The sequence below is a fragment of the Rattus norvegicus genome, chromosome 3, assembly GCF_021556685.1.
Source record: "Rattus norvegicus strain SHRSP/BbbUtx chromosome 3, alternate assembly SHRSP_T2T, whole genome shotgun sequence".
Classification (NCBI taxonomy): Eukaryota; Metazoa; Chordata; class Mammalia; order Rodentia; family Muridae; genus Rattus; species Rattus norvegicus.
Window position 1 is genome coordinate 119488408 of NC_141536.1, and position 16303 is coordinate 119504710.

The 16303-nt window shown below is 42.5% G+C and overlaps 1 long non-coding RNA gene across 4 annotated transcripts in view; it reads left to right on the forward strand.

The window, feature by feature from the left end:
• The first annotated feature begins 573 nt into the window (after positions 1-573).
• Positions 574-16303, forward strand: part of LOC120101670 (uncharacterized) — a 95268-nt gene continuing 79538 nt past the window's right edge. For 3 of the 4 annotated variants that reach the window (XR_015684623.1, XR_015684624.1, XR_015684625.1), the window contains exons 1-3: positions 574-803; positions 6036-6108; positions 6804-6917. This is a non-coding gene — a long non-coding RNA (uncharacterized LOC120101670). The remainder of the gene's footprint in view (positions 804-6035; positions 6109-6803; positions 6918-16303) is intronic. The other variant, XR_015684626.1, reaches the window with a different exon arrangement.

Genomic DNA, 16303 nt, shown 5'->3' on the forward strand with positions numbered 1-16303 from the left:
GCAGCCGCTGTGGCGGGGGAGGAGCTTAGGGAAGGTTACCAGGCACCGGAAGCACAGCACCACCTGGATCCCACCCTTCCTCCCTGACAGTCCATTCCCAGTCCATCCATGCCTTCTCTGCGTAAGGTGCCTTTAAGCCACCTTTTTTTCTTAGAGCAGGAGTGCGATGAGGTTCGCTGAGATTCCAGCACCTTCCTGAATGTCTAATACTCAAGGAGTAATACCCAATATTTAAAAACTCTTCAGTTGGTCCTTTGTGAGGACTGGGTAATTCCTGGTATGTGGCTTACACCGAGGTGGAGCATGGTGGTTTATGTGGTGCTCCACATGAAGAAGCTTCTAGAGATGGCTCTGACTCTGAATCCTGAAGGACCTTGCAGAGAAGAGCTGCACGTAAGTCCAGAGACAAGTCAATCAGACATGCCCCAGACAGCTTCCCATCCCTTCTCTTCCTCAGGCAGCCTTTATAGGCCTTTCAGACAGGCAGCTGGTGACCAGCTGCTGAGCCAATCAGAATCATCTGCCAGTTGGTTCCTTGGAAACAGAATCAGTTCAACTGTCAGAGCCCCCATCAGACTGACTAATGAATTGGACAAGATGTCCCTCCCGAGCCAGTCTGGACCCCAGATTGAGGTGTACTAGTGAGTTAGGGAGAAGTTCATGGAAAGTTGGAGGTTAGGAAAGTGACCAGTGATCGACAGCCTCAAGCTTTCCAGACATACCATGTGAGTGTGCCCAGCACCCTGGGGAATGAAATGGCTTCTAGTAGAGAGACTTCTTTGGATGGAAAGCCACCGGGCATGGTAAGGGTGACACATAACACTAAGACTGCAGTGTGCCAGCATCTCCTGGTTCCTGCCATGTCGCAGGCATGGATGTTTCTGAGCAGTTTGCTTTTTTAGAGCAGTTGGAGGCCAGCTGTGATGGGGAGGAAGTGGGAAGAGGAGCTCAAAGCACATGGATGGGGAGATACCAAGATCTGATCAGTCTGAGAGCAGAGGACCCTGGTCCCTCAGAGAATGAAGACACGAACCATCAGGGGCTTATGCTGCAGCTTAGCATCTAGTCACCAACTTACAGAGTTTCCCTCAGGTTTTGAGGCCTTTACATCATGGCCTCAAAGGAGAGACAACTGGTGCTGAGCTCAAGTTCAATCTTAAAGCCACACACAACCATAAAGACACAGTCAGATAGGCACAGGCAGCTACAGAGACACAAGACTACAGGCCCACTGTACTCTTCCCTGTGCAACAGGAAACTGCATGTGGGCATTTGCATATAAGCCAGAAATGCTGCCCAGGACAGAGATGTGCCCAGGACTTTACTCTGCTGCACATCTCACAGTGTCACTGTCCCATCCGTGATGTCTCTGTATTGTCAGCTCTTGCAGACAGCCAGATTCTTCCTTCCTCTGAGACAGTTGCCCTCAGCAGTCCTCAGGAGGGACTGACATGTTCCTTGGGGACAGGCATCTCACACCATGGATTAAAAGAATGGACACTGTGAAGATGGCTGTCTTGCCAAAAGCAATTTACAGACACAATTAGATTTGGGTAAATCAAATCCCAACAGAACTAGGAAAGAAATAATCCTAAAAGTCATATGGAGAGTGTCATGGCCAGCAGAGGCAAACAAAGGACATGAATGCCCCTCCTGGTATCTGCCAGAAATGTCTATGTGTCCGTGGCTAACACACATCTCTCTGCCTGTGTCCAGGGGCTACACACCCTTGAGGTGACCAGCCAGAAGATGGTCATCCTGAAGATAGGCTGTGCTGAGCAACAGAAGCAGAACAGCCCTGAGGTATTAATACTGTTCCAATCTTTAGCAAGAAGGGCCTTAATGCTAACTCCTAAGCCTTATGTGATCCTGCTGTCCTCTAATACCCTCTTTGCCAGGCCAAAATTCCTCAAGAAAAAAAAAAGGGCTACAGGGAATCTCCAAAGACTCCAGATAAAGCAACCTGAGCAAAGATAACGTTTAGGGCACCACCACTTCTGCTTTCTCTCTGTACTCCAAAGCCATAGCAGCAAACAGCATGGCGCCAGCACAGACACAGGCATGGAGAGCAGTCGAATAGAATAAAGGAGCCAGATGGAAACCTATGTAGCTATAGTAACCTGAGTTTTAACAAAGATGCAGAAAATGCATCTTGGGGAAGACAGCCTCTTTAAGAAAGCATGCTGAGGAAACAGGACGTCTGTGTGTAGAACAATGGAACTAGATCACAAAAGCTTTCCCTGAACAAAAATCAAATCCAACTGAATCAAAGACCTGAACCTCTGACACCATTAGAAGAGAAAATAGAGGAAAAACCCTTCAAGACAGAGGCACAGGTGAGGACTTCGTCACCGCTGCCTGTCACTCAGGAAATTAGACCAACAGCTTACAAATGGGACCATATGAGATTCAAAAGCTTGTGTATGGCACAGGAAATGAGTAAGTGAAGAGACAGTCCGCAGAACGAGATAAACTGTTAGTTACACATCTGACAGAAAATATCCAGATGAAGCAAAGAATTCAAAATGCTGAAGACTTCAACTCAGTAAATGGACTACTGGAATAAATGGCTCCTAAAGAATGAGACTCAAATGGTCAGTAAATATGAAAGCTGTCCACCTCTGTAGCGGCCATCAGCAAAACGTCAACCAAAGCCACAACGAGCGAGATTCCATTTTACTCCCTCAGAATGGCTATCATTAAGAAAGTAATAACATGCAGGAGCGGTGGGGCACGCCTTTAATCCTTATACTCAGAAGGCAGAGGCAGATGGGTCTCTGAGTTTGAGGCCAGCTTGGTCTACACAGTGAGTTCCAAAACAGCCAGGACTATGTAGAAAGACCCTGTCTCAAAAAAAAAAAAAAAAAGGAAAAGAATAAATTACAAATATGTGGCCAAAGGAGAAGATAATTGCACTGCAGATGGCAACATAAAGAAGATCACCCACCACAGAAGTCAGTGTGTATCTTTCTCAAGTGACTCAAAACTGACTTGCCATGTGTGATGACCACTCCGGGCTATCGACTTGACATCTGTAATTAACTAAAACCCAAATGGCTGGGCACATCTGTGAGGGATTTTGTTCCCCTTAATTAAACCATTTGAGGTAAGACGTCTAGGTGAATCACAGAAAAGACCTTTGGAGATTTTGGATGATGAATACTCATCATCTGCAGATGAGTATTCTCCCTTTGAGAGACACCTCGTGACCTGCTCTGGGGCCTTAGTGAAAACTAAATGTTTAACAATGGAGCACCAAGTTATCGTGTGACCTGAGCTGTCCATCATGAACTATGTTTTATCAGACCCACTAAGTTATGAAGTAGGATGTCCACAGCAGAAATCCATTATCAAATAGAGGTGGTAAATCCATGACTGGCCTGAGCTTGGGCCCTGAAGGCACAAGCAGGTCACATGAAGAACTTACCTAAATGTCTGTGGTTTCTACAATGCTTTCTGCTGCCAGGCATGTACCTATAGCTTCGTGGGGTGTTTCCTAGGATGGATTGACTGAGGAAGAGAAGATGATGGGGTCTGGGTTACTGATGGTTTTGGGTATCATGCAGAAGTAGACAGCTGCAGCATTACAACCCTGAAGGCTGGGAAGGGAAGGGAAATCTTCACAGTGGGCAGAACTTCGGGCAGTACACATGGTCATACATTTTGTTTGGAAGGAGAAACAGCCAGATGTGTGATTGCTGACTGATTCATGAGCTGTAGCCCATGGATTGGCTGGATTGTCAGAGACTTGGGAAGAACAGGACTGGAAAATTCCCACGAGGAATGTTTTTCCTTCCCATTCCCACAAGACGGATACTTCAAGATAGTATAAGACCTGTGAATTCCGTGATCATGGGCCCACTATCACACTTCTCTAGCTGTGACATGAGTCTCTTGGTCAAAGCAATGCTGTATGGAATACCATGAGCTATATACATGAGCTAATATACATAATCTATAAGTCCATGCGTGGTGGTTTTGACAGAAGCATTACATGTAGGAAAGGCAAACCCATAATCAGAACAAGTATCTACTCTAGTAAGAACAATGTGTAGTCCTTTCTACAAAGGAAGTTCTCCAATGTAATTAACCTGCCTCCAGGTCACTGGCTGGTCACTCTGATGGAATGGTGCTATCTATATCTGGGTCTCAGTGTTGGTCTCTGCTGTTGGCAGGTCTAGAACTCAGCAGCAACTGTAGCCAGGTCACCTTGGTGAGTGGCAATCCATGTTATTGCTCCCACGCATAATCCCCATCTCTGCCACCCTGGCCACTTTGTTGATGGGCCTTTGGGGATGGCTGAATGGAGGACAAGAATGGGTGGGAAAGAGGCTTACTGCCAATAGAATGGCTTATCCAATCTAATTGATTATTGAACTCCTCCTCAGTTGAGGTCACCTTTTGATAAACATTTACAAGAGACACAAGTACCTTCACACCCTTTGCCCATTTGGAGAGATCTATCCACATACTTCTTTAGCAGATAGCTCACCAATTTTCCAGCATCCAATATATGGGTGGGTGGGACAGTTTCTCTCATAGCCAGGATCCATGGGTCCAGGAATCAAGGAGTGGAAAAGGAAATAGTTCCACTTACCATGACCTCTAACAATCCAATAGAAATGTTTTTGCTTCCCTTTCCCACGACCTTAAGTTCTGATGGCCCAGAAGTTTTGATTCCAGAGAGGTCTGTGCTCCTTCCGGGAAATACATTACAGTTCTATTGAATTGGAAGCTCAGACTTCCCCCTGGTCACTTTGGGCTTCTGATACCTTTAAGCAAACAGGCTAAGAAAGGAATAAATGTCAGGAGGAGTGATTGAACCACACTACCAAGGGGACATGGTATTACTTCTTCAGAATCTAAGTAAGAAAGATTCTTTTTGGAGGGCAGGAGATCCTTTAGGGCAGCAGTTCTCAAACAGTGTGGGTCACAACCTCTTCTGGGAAACCAAATGACACTCTCACAAAAGCTAGATAAGACCATCAGAAGACACACATATTTACATTATGGTTCATAATGATAGCAAAATTACAGCTATGATGTAGCAATGAAAATAATTTTATGGTTGGGGTCACCATAACACAAGAAACTGTAGTCAAGGGTTGAAGCATTAGGAAGGTTGACAACCACTGCTTTAGGGCATCTCTTGATGGTGCTACCATGTCCTGTGATTAAAGTCAATGGGAAACTACATCAGCCTAATCCAGGCAGGATAACAAAGGGCACAAACCATTTAGACCATGGAGAAGGTGTGAGTAACTTCTCCAGGAAAAGAGCCAAGACCTGCTGAGGGGTGCTTGCTGAGGATGGAGGAAATACAGATGGGTAGTACAGGAAGCTAAGGTCATGTGACCAGTTGCAGAAATGAGGATCATAATTGGCATGAGTGTTTGCCATATTTTGTTAAGAATGTGTTTGAACAGATATTTATATTTTCATCCCTTAATTTTTCTATCATGTAACGTTACATCGATTAAGAGAATATCGATGGTTATCATATTTAAGATTGAGATACTAAAAGGATGTTCTTCAAGGAAAATTTTCATCTCTTTTAAATTTATAATGTGGTTGTGGTTGTATGAGGGATAGTTATATCACGTCAGACATAATTATGACCTGGTTATTGTTTTCATTTGGAAAAAAGCCTGGCATAGAAGGATATGATTGTGGGTTAAGTTGGCCCTGAGTGGACTTGTATGGCTGCTCTTGGTTGTTAACTTTACTACATCTGGATTATCCTAAAACCCAAGCAGCTGGCTATACCTGAGGAAATTTGTTCTTAATTAAACCATTTGACATGGGAAGACCCACTTCTATCTAATCTAAATCTTTGAGGTGGGACAATAAATATTTAATCCAATTCTTTTGAGTTGGCAAGACCTACCTTTAATCTGGGCCACACCTCCTGGTGGTAGCCTAAATAAAGGACATAGAAGAAGAAAGCTTGCTTTCTCTTTGCCTGCTAGCTCTCACTCTCACTAGCAAGTCCATTCTTTCACTGGCATTACAGCCTACCTCTTTTGGGATTCCAGTGTATACTGAAGACCAGTTGAGACATCTAGCTTCATGGACTGAACAATTACTGGACTCTTGGACCTTCTGTTGGTAGGTAGCCACTATTGGACTAGCTAGACCACAGCCTATAAGCCATTCTAATAAATCCCCTTGATGGATGGGTGGAGGGATGGATGGATGGATGGATGGATGGATGGATGGATGGGCGGGCAGGCAGGCAGACAGACAGACAGACAGACAGGTTGATTTATTCTATAAGTTCTGTTCTTCTAGAGAACCCTGATTAATATACCATGTAACCATCAGCACCACTCCTGGTTTTCTGCCAAAGGACTCCTAGTCAACATATCACAAAGATACTTGTAAATCAATGTTTACTGCAACACTATTCATAATAGCTTAACTATAAAACCAACATAGGTGACCATCAACAGAGAGATAGTGCAATGGCTAGTCTTAGTTGTCAACTTGACTGCCTTGGGCATGAACTACAATCCAGAAATGGAGGGCACGCTTGTGAAATTGGGTTTTTGTTTGTTTGTTTGTTTTGCTTGTTTTGAAGTGGGTGAATTCACTTCTAGTTCAGTCCTTCCCGGTGAGAAGACTCATCTTTAATCCGGATCTTGATGGAGGTAGACACATCTGTAATCTAGGCCACAGCTTCTTATGGAAGAGTATATAAAACATGGAAGACGGAAGCTTTGCTCTTTACCTCTTTGCTCTCTCATCTTGCCCAAAAGTCCATTTCTTCACTGGCATTAAAGCCTACTTCCTTGGGATTCCAGCTTATACTGGAGACCAGCTGAGACATCCACCTTTGTGGACTGAACAACTTCTGGGTTCTTGGACTTTCTGTTCTTAACCTGCCAGCCATTGTTGGACTAGCTGGACCACAACATGTAAGTCATTCTAATAATTCCATGTGCATGTATGTATGTATGTATGTATGTATGTATGTATGTTATGGAGAGGGGGAGAGAGAGAGAGAGAGAGAGATTCAGTCTATAAGTTTGGTTTCTCTAGAGAAGCTTGACTGATACAGATAGGCAAGTGTGGTATGACTGCACAGTAGAATTCTTTTCAGCCATAAAGAATGAAGTCGTGCCATCTGCTGGAAAATGGATGTAACTGGAGGTGACAAGAACAAGCAAATTACACCCATTCAGAAAGTCAGTGTTCTTTCTCCCCATGGTTCCTAGATCTAGAACACATGATACAGAGTCATGTGTGTACCATAACATGAAAGAAGTCAGAAAACTATCTAGGAAAGAGTATGGTCGGTGCTCAGTCATTTGGAGAACATACTGGTGCTGCAGAGGACCTGGGTTCGGTCCTCAGACCCCACATCAGGTGACTCACAAGCATCTGTAACTACTTCCAGGGGACCCGGTGCTCTCCAGCCTCCACAGACATGCACCCATACACTTGAGTGCACATTAATTTATTCAGGCACACGTGCACACAGACATACACATAAATAGAAATACAATAAATATTTAAAAAGCAAAACCTGTTTAGGGGCCAAGGGGATTAATGGGAAGGGAAGGGGTAAGGAAAAGATGATAATGGGTTATAAGGGTAAAAAAACACTAAACATGAAACTTATACATGCATGAAAGCTAAAACTAACCTTTCAAAGACCATGAGCCCTGCCTGCCTTTCTGGAGCTCTTTCTACATAGAGGCAGGGAGGTCCAACTCTCACCCCATCCCCATACATACCTATCAGAGCACACTTCTTCTCATGTCTAGCTTGTGCACACACTGGTAACTCCATCTACCTCTGCTACTGGCTTTGGGGAGCTTGTGTTCCATACCTGCCTTACATCCTACCCCACCCTCCTCTTTACATAGGACATCCCAAGTTCTTACAGAAAATTCCACCAGCACTCATTAACATGAGGAAAAGTTCTGAGCACCTCCCCAGACTCTTGAAAACCAAGTGTAAGAATCCTAAAACTCTATGGAAGGTCTGCTACTGAGATTAGAAAACAATCCGCTTGAACTGAGCTGGGACTGCTCCTAGAACTCCATTTGAACATCAACACTGAATTGCCCAAAGGCTGAACCATAAGTCCCACGTCAACCACCTGACAAGTCAAGATAGCTGGAAACAGTTTCACTCAACAAATGGGAGACAATATTCCCTATCAAAAACTGCCAGTGACCTAGCTCCAGTTGCTTAGGTCCAATCACAAACTTACAAACATAAACAAATCAGTTTTAATCAGAAATTAGTACTTTCATAGCAATGGCTTCCTGCTGTGATGATGCTCCCTTCGATGATGTACAAGACAGTGATTTCAAAAGAGCAACAATAAAAGAACTTAGAGAGGATGCTAGACTGAAGATGTGAAAGCACAGTTGGATGAAAGAATGGAAAAATACAAGCTATAAAATAAAATTTTAATAGAATCTCTCAAAAAGTCCAAAATGTGTGCTTGCCTCAGCAGTACATATACTAAAATTGGAACCACAGAGAGAGGACTGCATGAAGATGGTGTACTGGCTGGTGTTATGTCAACTTAACACAAGCTAGAGTCATCAGAGAGGAAGGAGCCCTGATTTAGAAAATGCCTCGATAAGATCTGGCTATAAGGCCTTTTCTTAATTAGTGATCAGTGTGGGAGGGCCCAGCCCACTGTACATGTTGCCATACCTGCATTGGTGGCCTTGGGTTCTATAAGGAAACAGGCTGAGCAAGCCATGAGGAGCAAGCCAGTAAGCAGCACCCCTCCATGGCCTCTGAATCAGCTCCTGCCTCCAGGTTTCTGCCCTGTTTAAGTTCCTGTTCTGTATTCTCTCAATGGCAGACTATAATGTGGAAGTGTAAGCCCAATCCATCCTTTCCCCCTCAATTTGCTTTTTGGTCATGGTGTTTTCTCACAGCAATAGAAACCATAACCAAGACAGATGACACACAAATTCATGAAGTGTTCTATAGATGGAATAAGACAAAATGAAAACTTGAAAATTCCACAAATTCAGACACAATGTTCAGGAAATTCTCACCAGTAGACTGAATGGAAGAGAAGAGAGAACATCAAGTCTTGAAGACAGGTGGAAGAATTGGATCCCCTGATCAAAATGGCAAATCCAAAAACACCAAGAATACAGTATGTGGGAATTCTGGGACACTAACTATAAAAGACAGAACAACTATGAATAACAGGTGTCAAAGGTGGAAGGACCCAGGTCAGAAGAGAGAAAATTTTTCAATAAAAATTATAGAAGAAAACTTCTCTAAGGAAAGTGATGCGCATCAAGGTCTGAGAGGTATACCAACATCAAATAGAATCAGACAAAAAAAGCACATCATAATAAAAAAAAACCAAAACACTAAATGTACAGAATGAAAGATATTGAAAGCAGCAAGAGAAAAAGATCAAATCACATATAAATGCAGGTCCATCAGAATCACAACACACATTTTAATGGAGCCAGAAGGGACTAAAATAAATTCCATAAATTATACAAAACTACAAATGGCAGTCAAAGTGCTATACCCAGTAAAACTTCCAGTCATAATTAAAGGAAAAGGAAATTTTTTCCTCTGTTAAAAAACTTTAAAGAAATTCTTGACAAGTAAGCCAGCTCTACAAAAGATACTGAAAAGAATACTCAGGCCTGGAAAAAAAAAGTTAAACACACCCCAACATGCACAAGTAACAATTCCAGAATACTGAATAAAATGTCTAACAGGGTACCACAAAAACAACAAAATGATAGAAATTAATACATACTGCTTAATGATAATTTTTCTGCATATGGGTATTTTGCCTGTACTTATGTATCACATACATGCAGTGCCCATAAATGCTAGAAGACACCAGGTGTCCTAGAACTGGTTATGAAGACAATTATGAACCATAGTTTGGATGTTGGGACTCAAACATTCATCCTCTGGGAGAACAGCTAGTGTTATTAACCACTGAACCAGGCTCAATAACTCTTAATATCGATGGTCTCAACTACCAATAAAGACACAGACTAGCAGATTTGAAGTGGAAATTTAAGGTTGTGTCATGTGATGCAGACTCATGTGATGTTTTACTGAAGCAGCTCATGTGATGTATTGCTGAGATCCATGAGAGGACACCTGATATTCAGAAAGAGTATAAGCAGAACTCAACGGACAGTGATGGGGAACTTGCATAGCCAGCTGTGCAACTCTTCATTGGTTTCCTATCGTCACTTCGTGGAGAGAAGCACAGCAGAAAACTCCTAGCATTCCTGCTGGTCCTGGTCACTCCTGCTGACTCATGCCAATTAAGGTGGAGGCCTGGCAGTTTCTGCTGGATCATGCTACCACTGCTGATTGGTGTTTGGTATCCTGACACTACTGAACTGGACTGCTGGTGACAGAGATTGGAATTGCCCCCAAGGAACTACTTCTGTTTGTTTGTTTGTTTGTTTGTTTGTTTGTTTTAACAATTATTTAGTTTATATATGTGAGTGAACTGTAGCTGTCTTCAGACACACCAGAAGAGGGCACCAGATCTCATTACAGATGGTTGTGAGCCACCATGTGGTTACTGGGAATTGAACTCAGGACCTCTGGAAGAGCAGTCAGTGCTCTTAACCACTGAGCCATCCACATCCTTTGTCCTATTTACTATCCTTCCCCCCTACTTTTGGACGGTTGGCTATGAAGGGGGTTGAAGCATTTGTGAACCCTTATTAAAAGTAGGTTTTGAAAAATCTAAGCCTACACAGACTATATCAGAAAATAGAATTTACCTTTTTGCTGCCTCCAAGAAATGCATCTCAGGACCAACAATAAACACTTCCTTAGGGAAAAGGACGGAAAAGTGGTTAAGAGAGTGGGGAAAGGTGTGCCAAGCAAATGAGCCAGGAGAGAAGCAGGCGTAGCTAATATCTGACAGAGATAGACTGCAAGCAAAACAAATGAGGACCACATTATCCTCATGAAAGGAAAAGCTACCAATGAAGTATTAGAATCCTAAAACCACATGCATCAAATATAGGAGCACCCCAATTTCATAGAAGAAACACTATTAGACTTCATATGACAAATCAACACTGAAACTGTAACAGTGGGTGACTCCTTAATACCCGTCTCTCCTCACAGACAATGACATCTGGAAAGAAACTAAACAGAGAAACTCTGGAGTTAAATGACATTATAAATCAAGTGGACCTAACATAGGTACAAAATATTCTACCCAAATACTAAAGAAAACATGCCCTTCTCAGCAGCCTGTGGGGCTGTCTCCAAAACAGACCACATATTAGGACACAGAGCACCTCTCAACAGACACAGGGAAACTGAAACCACATCCAGCCTTCTTAGCCGACCACCACGGATTAAAACAGAATATCAGCAACAATAGGAAAGATAGAAAGTACACACATTCATAAAAGCTCAACAACTGAACCAAAACTGGATAAAGGAAGAAATCAAGAAGGAGATTAGAATTTCCCTGATCTGAATAAAAATAAAAATATGACATTTTCAAACCTATGGGGCACAATGAAGGCAGTCGTAAGAGGAAAGTTTACAGCACTAAGTACCTACATCAAAAAATGTGAGAAGTCTCGGGTCGAGCATGGTTGCACACACCTTTAACCCAAGTACTTGGGAGTCAGAGGCAGGCAGGCATAATAAAGGCAATACCTCCCATAGCTAACATCATCCTAAATGGAGAAAAACCCAAAGCATTTCCACTAAATCAGAAACAAGACAAAGATGTCACTCCTCCTCCTCTTGTTCAATATAGTGCTTGAAGTCTTAGAACAATCAGACAAGAAGGAGTCAAACAGGGAAGAGAGTTCAGTGTTCATGTTTGAAGTTGTTATAATTCTATTCATAAAAGACCGTAAAGTCTCTGCCAGGAAACTACAGCTGATAAATTCAGCAAAGCAACAGAATACAAAATCATCACACAAAAATCAGGAGCCTTCCTACACAAACTCACAAAGACACAACAAACACACCAAGAAAGAAATAGTAACATTGATAGTCACCTCAAAAATATTTATGGGGATGAGGGCTAGAGAGATGGCTCAGCAGCTAAGAACACTTGTTTCTCTTGCAGAGAACCCAGGTTCCAGGAATTCTGATGTCTTCTTTTAACCTCGATAGTCACCAGGTACACATATAATAGACATACATACACGCAGGCAAAACACTCATATACATAAAATAAATCTTTTTGTTTGTGTGGGGTTTTTTTTGAGACAAGGTTTCTTTGCCTAGCATTCGCTGTCCTAGAACTATCTTTGTAGACCAGGTTGGCCTTGAACTCACAGAGATCTGCCTGCTTCTACCTCCTAAGGGCTGAGATTAAAGGCATGAGTGCCACCACCACCACCCAGTCATAAAGTAAATCTTAATATAATATAAATTATATATTTATTATATATTAAAATATATAGTTTTTGAATAGATCTAACCAGAGATGATAGACTTATACAATAAAAACTTTAAGATACTGAAAAAAACTTAAAAGATACCATAGATAGAAAGATCTACCACACTCATAGATTGGCAGGATTAATATAATGAAAATGACCATTCTACCAAAAGCAATCACAGATTCAATGCAATCTCTACCAACATCCCAACTCAATTCTTTCATAGAAGTTGAAAGGAAAAAAAAAAAAACACCTAAACTTCATGTGCCTTAGTTAGGGTCTCTCTTGCTGTGAAGAGACACCATGACCATAGCAACTCTTATAAGGAAACATTTAATTGGGGCTGGCTCACAGTTCAGAGGGCTGGCCCATTATCATAATGGGAAGCATGGTGGCACGTAGGCAGACATAGTGCTGGAGAAATTAGCTGAGAATTCTACATTTGGATTTGCACGCAGCAGGGGGAGAGAGAGAGAGAGAGAGAGAGAGAGAGAGAGAGAGAGAGAGAGAGAGAGAGAGAGAGAGAGAGAGACTGGCTTGAGCATCTGAAACCTCAAAGCCCATTCCCAGTGGCATTATCTCTCTCCAAAAAGGCCACGCCTCCAACAAAGCCACACCTCCTAATAGTGCCACTCTCTATTGGCCTATGGGGACCATTTTCTTTCAAACTACCACAATACGGAAATTCAAAAGACCTAGAATAGACAAAGCAATACCAAATAACAGAACTGAGAAAAATATCCTCATCCTAGATTTCAAGTTATACTGCTGGGATGGTTTGTGTATGCTCGGCCCAGGGAGTGGCACTTTTAGAAGGTATGGCCCTGTTGGTGTAGGTGTATTACTGTGCATGTGAGAAATAAGACCCTCATCCTGGCTGCCTGGAAACCCATATTCTGCTAGCAGCCTTCGGATGAAGGTGTAGAACTCTCAGCTCCTCCAGCACCATGTCTGCCTGGATGCTGCCATGTTCCCGCCTTGATGATAATGAACTAAAACTCTGAACCTGTAAGCCAGCCCCAATTAAATTCTTTGTAAGACTTGCCTTGGTCATGGTGTCTGTTCACAGCAGGAAAACCCTAAGGCTATCATAATGAAAACACTATGAGACTACTACCATAGTGGTGACATAAAAGCAGACGCATTGATCAATGTGCTAAAATGGAGGATCCACAGACAAAGCCACACTCCTACAGCCACCTGAATGTTGTCAGTGAGCTAACAGTGCACCCTGAATAAACAATGCTGGTCAACCTGAGCAGCTACACATAGAGGAATGAAACTCAGTACTCATCTCTGACCCTGCACAAGATTCAACCTGATGCCCTGGCTCTGAGAGAGGAGAGACTATGTTTGAACTTATCAGCAAAAGAATGGACTTCCTGGAGAGGACCCCAGTCACCCAGGCATTAAGACCACCAATCAATGAATGAACCTTATGAAACTACGAAGCTTCTATACAGCAGAGGACAAGAGGCAGCCTCAAAATGGGGCAATTTATTTTGCCAGCTGTATATCTGACAGGATCAACTCATCTCTCAACCCTGATTTGGGAGGCTTGTCTTTGCAGTGGATGGTTTTATTAATATAGAGGCTGTTGAGTGGCCAAGGTGCAGAAGACAATGGACGGCAGAATGCTCAGCCCTAAAGGGAACATTGTCCCTCCCAAGGCTCACAGCCCCACCCCTAGATGTGGACTGAGTGACGATTAGCTGGTAAAGAAAGTCAGGGTTTGGTTACCTCTCTTTCTTTGTGTCTACTTCCTTCTCAATTCCCTTTCCCATGCCTCCCCAAATAAACTCTATTCTATACTATTTTTTAAAAAAAGGAAAAGTCAGGTTTTTCTAGAGTATAGCCCTTAGTGAGTCAACCACTGTCCAGTGGAAGACCACAGGTCCAGGGATATTTGGAGCAGCACACATTGGTCTTGAAGGGTTTGGGTGGGGAAAGAATATAAATCTGGGTGATTAAGGAAAAGGGTGGAGCTAGGAAGAGTTGGAGTGAATATAATCAAAACATTCTACAAAATTCTCAAAGCATTACTAAAAAGAGAATATATATATATATACACACACACACAAATACATGTACATTATATATGTGTGTATGTATGTGTGTGTGTATGTATGTTTATATATTCCACCTCATATACTATTTCCTAGCCTTTAACATGTAGGCTTTCACGGGAAACCACAGATCCAAACTAGGACAGCACAAAAATTAGAGCGAGTGCCAGCAAAATAATGAGCATTGTGCTCACATACTGGCTTAGGAAATGAAGTGCTGTCATTAGTCTCCAGGGTCTTTGTGTCCCTTTTTCACACTGAGACAACTATTACCCTGATGTTACTGCAGGCCAGTCATTTGCTTTTCTTTATAGTTTTAGTACACACTGAGATATGCCGAGAGAATTCATTGACCACTTCTGCCCATCCTTAAACATTCCCTGTGGATGATTTAGCATGTCTTTGCTCAGTGTGACACACTGAAATATCTGAAGACTCACTGGGCCATGAAGTAAGCATTTGGTCATTTCACAGTGTGAGTGAAGGCTGGTGGGGATCGGATGCCCTTGAGCCCAGGGCCCAGACTCCACTGGAATCTGTTCTGGGCCTCTGATATCTCTGTATCCATGGATGCCAAATGTGGTTTTTGAATGGCAAAGGGAGATGTAAAGAAGTATCAGACCCAGCGTGCAATCTCCTCTTCCTCTTCCTCCTCCTCCTCGTCATGTCTACAAATCACATGGAAAGAAAGTCATATAACCTAGCTACAGACAAATTATATGCAAGTTTATTCATTTTCATCAACATAAGGATTTTAATTGTTTATGTGTATGGTTATTTTGTCTTGAATGTGTCTGTGCACCCCATGCCTGCAGTGTCTATGGAGGCCAGAAGTTAGATCCCCTGGAACTGGAGTTACAAATGGTTTTGAGTCACTGTGTGGTTGCTGGGAATCAAATTCTGGTCCTCTGGGAGAGCAGCCAGTGCTCTTAACCACTGAGACATTTCTCCAGGCCCAACATATGGTATTATACGGATATCACTATACTGCAACATAATTTCCCTTTCAAGAAACACATGGTTTTAGGTTTTGTTAATCTAGAGAATATTGTTTTGACATAGTCATGTGACTATGCCCTTTAGCATGTATGCAAGAATTGCCATAGACTGAATAACTGCCTAGTACATTACCCAAACTTTAGAAATAGAATGGTGATTTGTGTGACATCACATATTCCAAGAGTACTTTTAATTAAGTACACTTCAAGGCCATTTCACTGTTAGATAATGAGACATTAAACTAGTATTTTCAGTTGATTGAGCCAACATTGCAATAGCTCTCTAACACCATTGGCTAGCTTATAGGAAATTAGTTGGGTGTGTTTATTTTTTTAAAGCTGCTTGATTAAAACCTAGTAGAGTGAAGATGCCAAAATAAAGGAGATGATATTTAGTATTGCTACCCAATTTTGTATTAAATTTAGCAATTAAAATTACTCAGTCCTTTTCTACAGATTATATAAACCCAAGTTCTTATGTCCTCATTTATATAATTTGCCCCCTTGACTGATACATAAAATCTCAGGGTTGTCAGTTGGCTCAGTAACGTGCCCACTTCACAAGCATAAGACCTGCCTTCAGATGAAATGCCAGACACGGTGAAGCATGCCAAGCACAAAACCCAGATGGCAGTTGTCTTAGGGTCTCCAGTGCTGTGGTGAGGCACCGTGACTAGAGCAACTCTTACAAAGGAAAAGGTTTAACTGGGCTTCCCTACAGTGTCAGAGGTTTAGTCCATGATCATGGTGGGAAGCATGGTGGCCCTCAGGCAGCCACAGTGCTGGAGAGGGAGCTGAGAGGTCTACATCTTGATCCACAGGCAGCAGGAGACTATGAACCAGA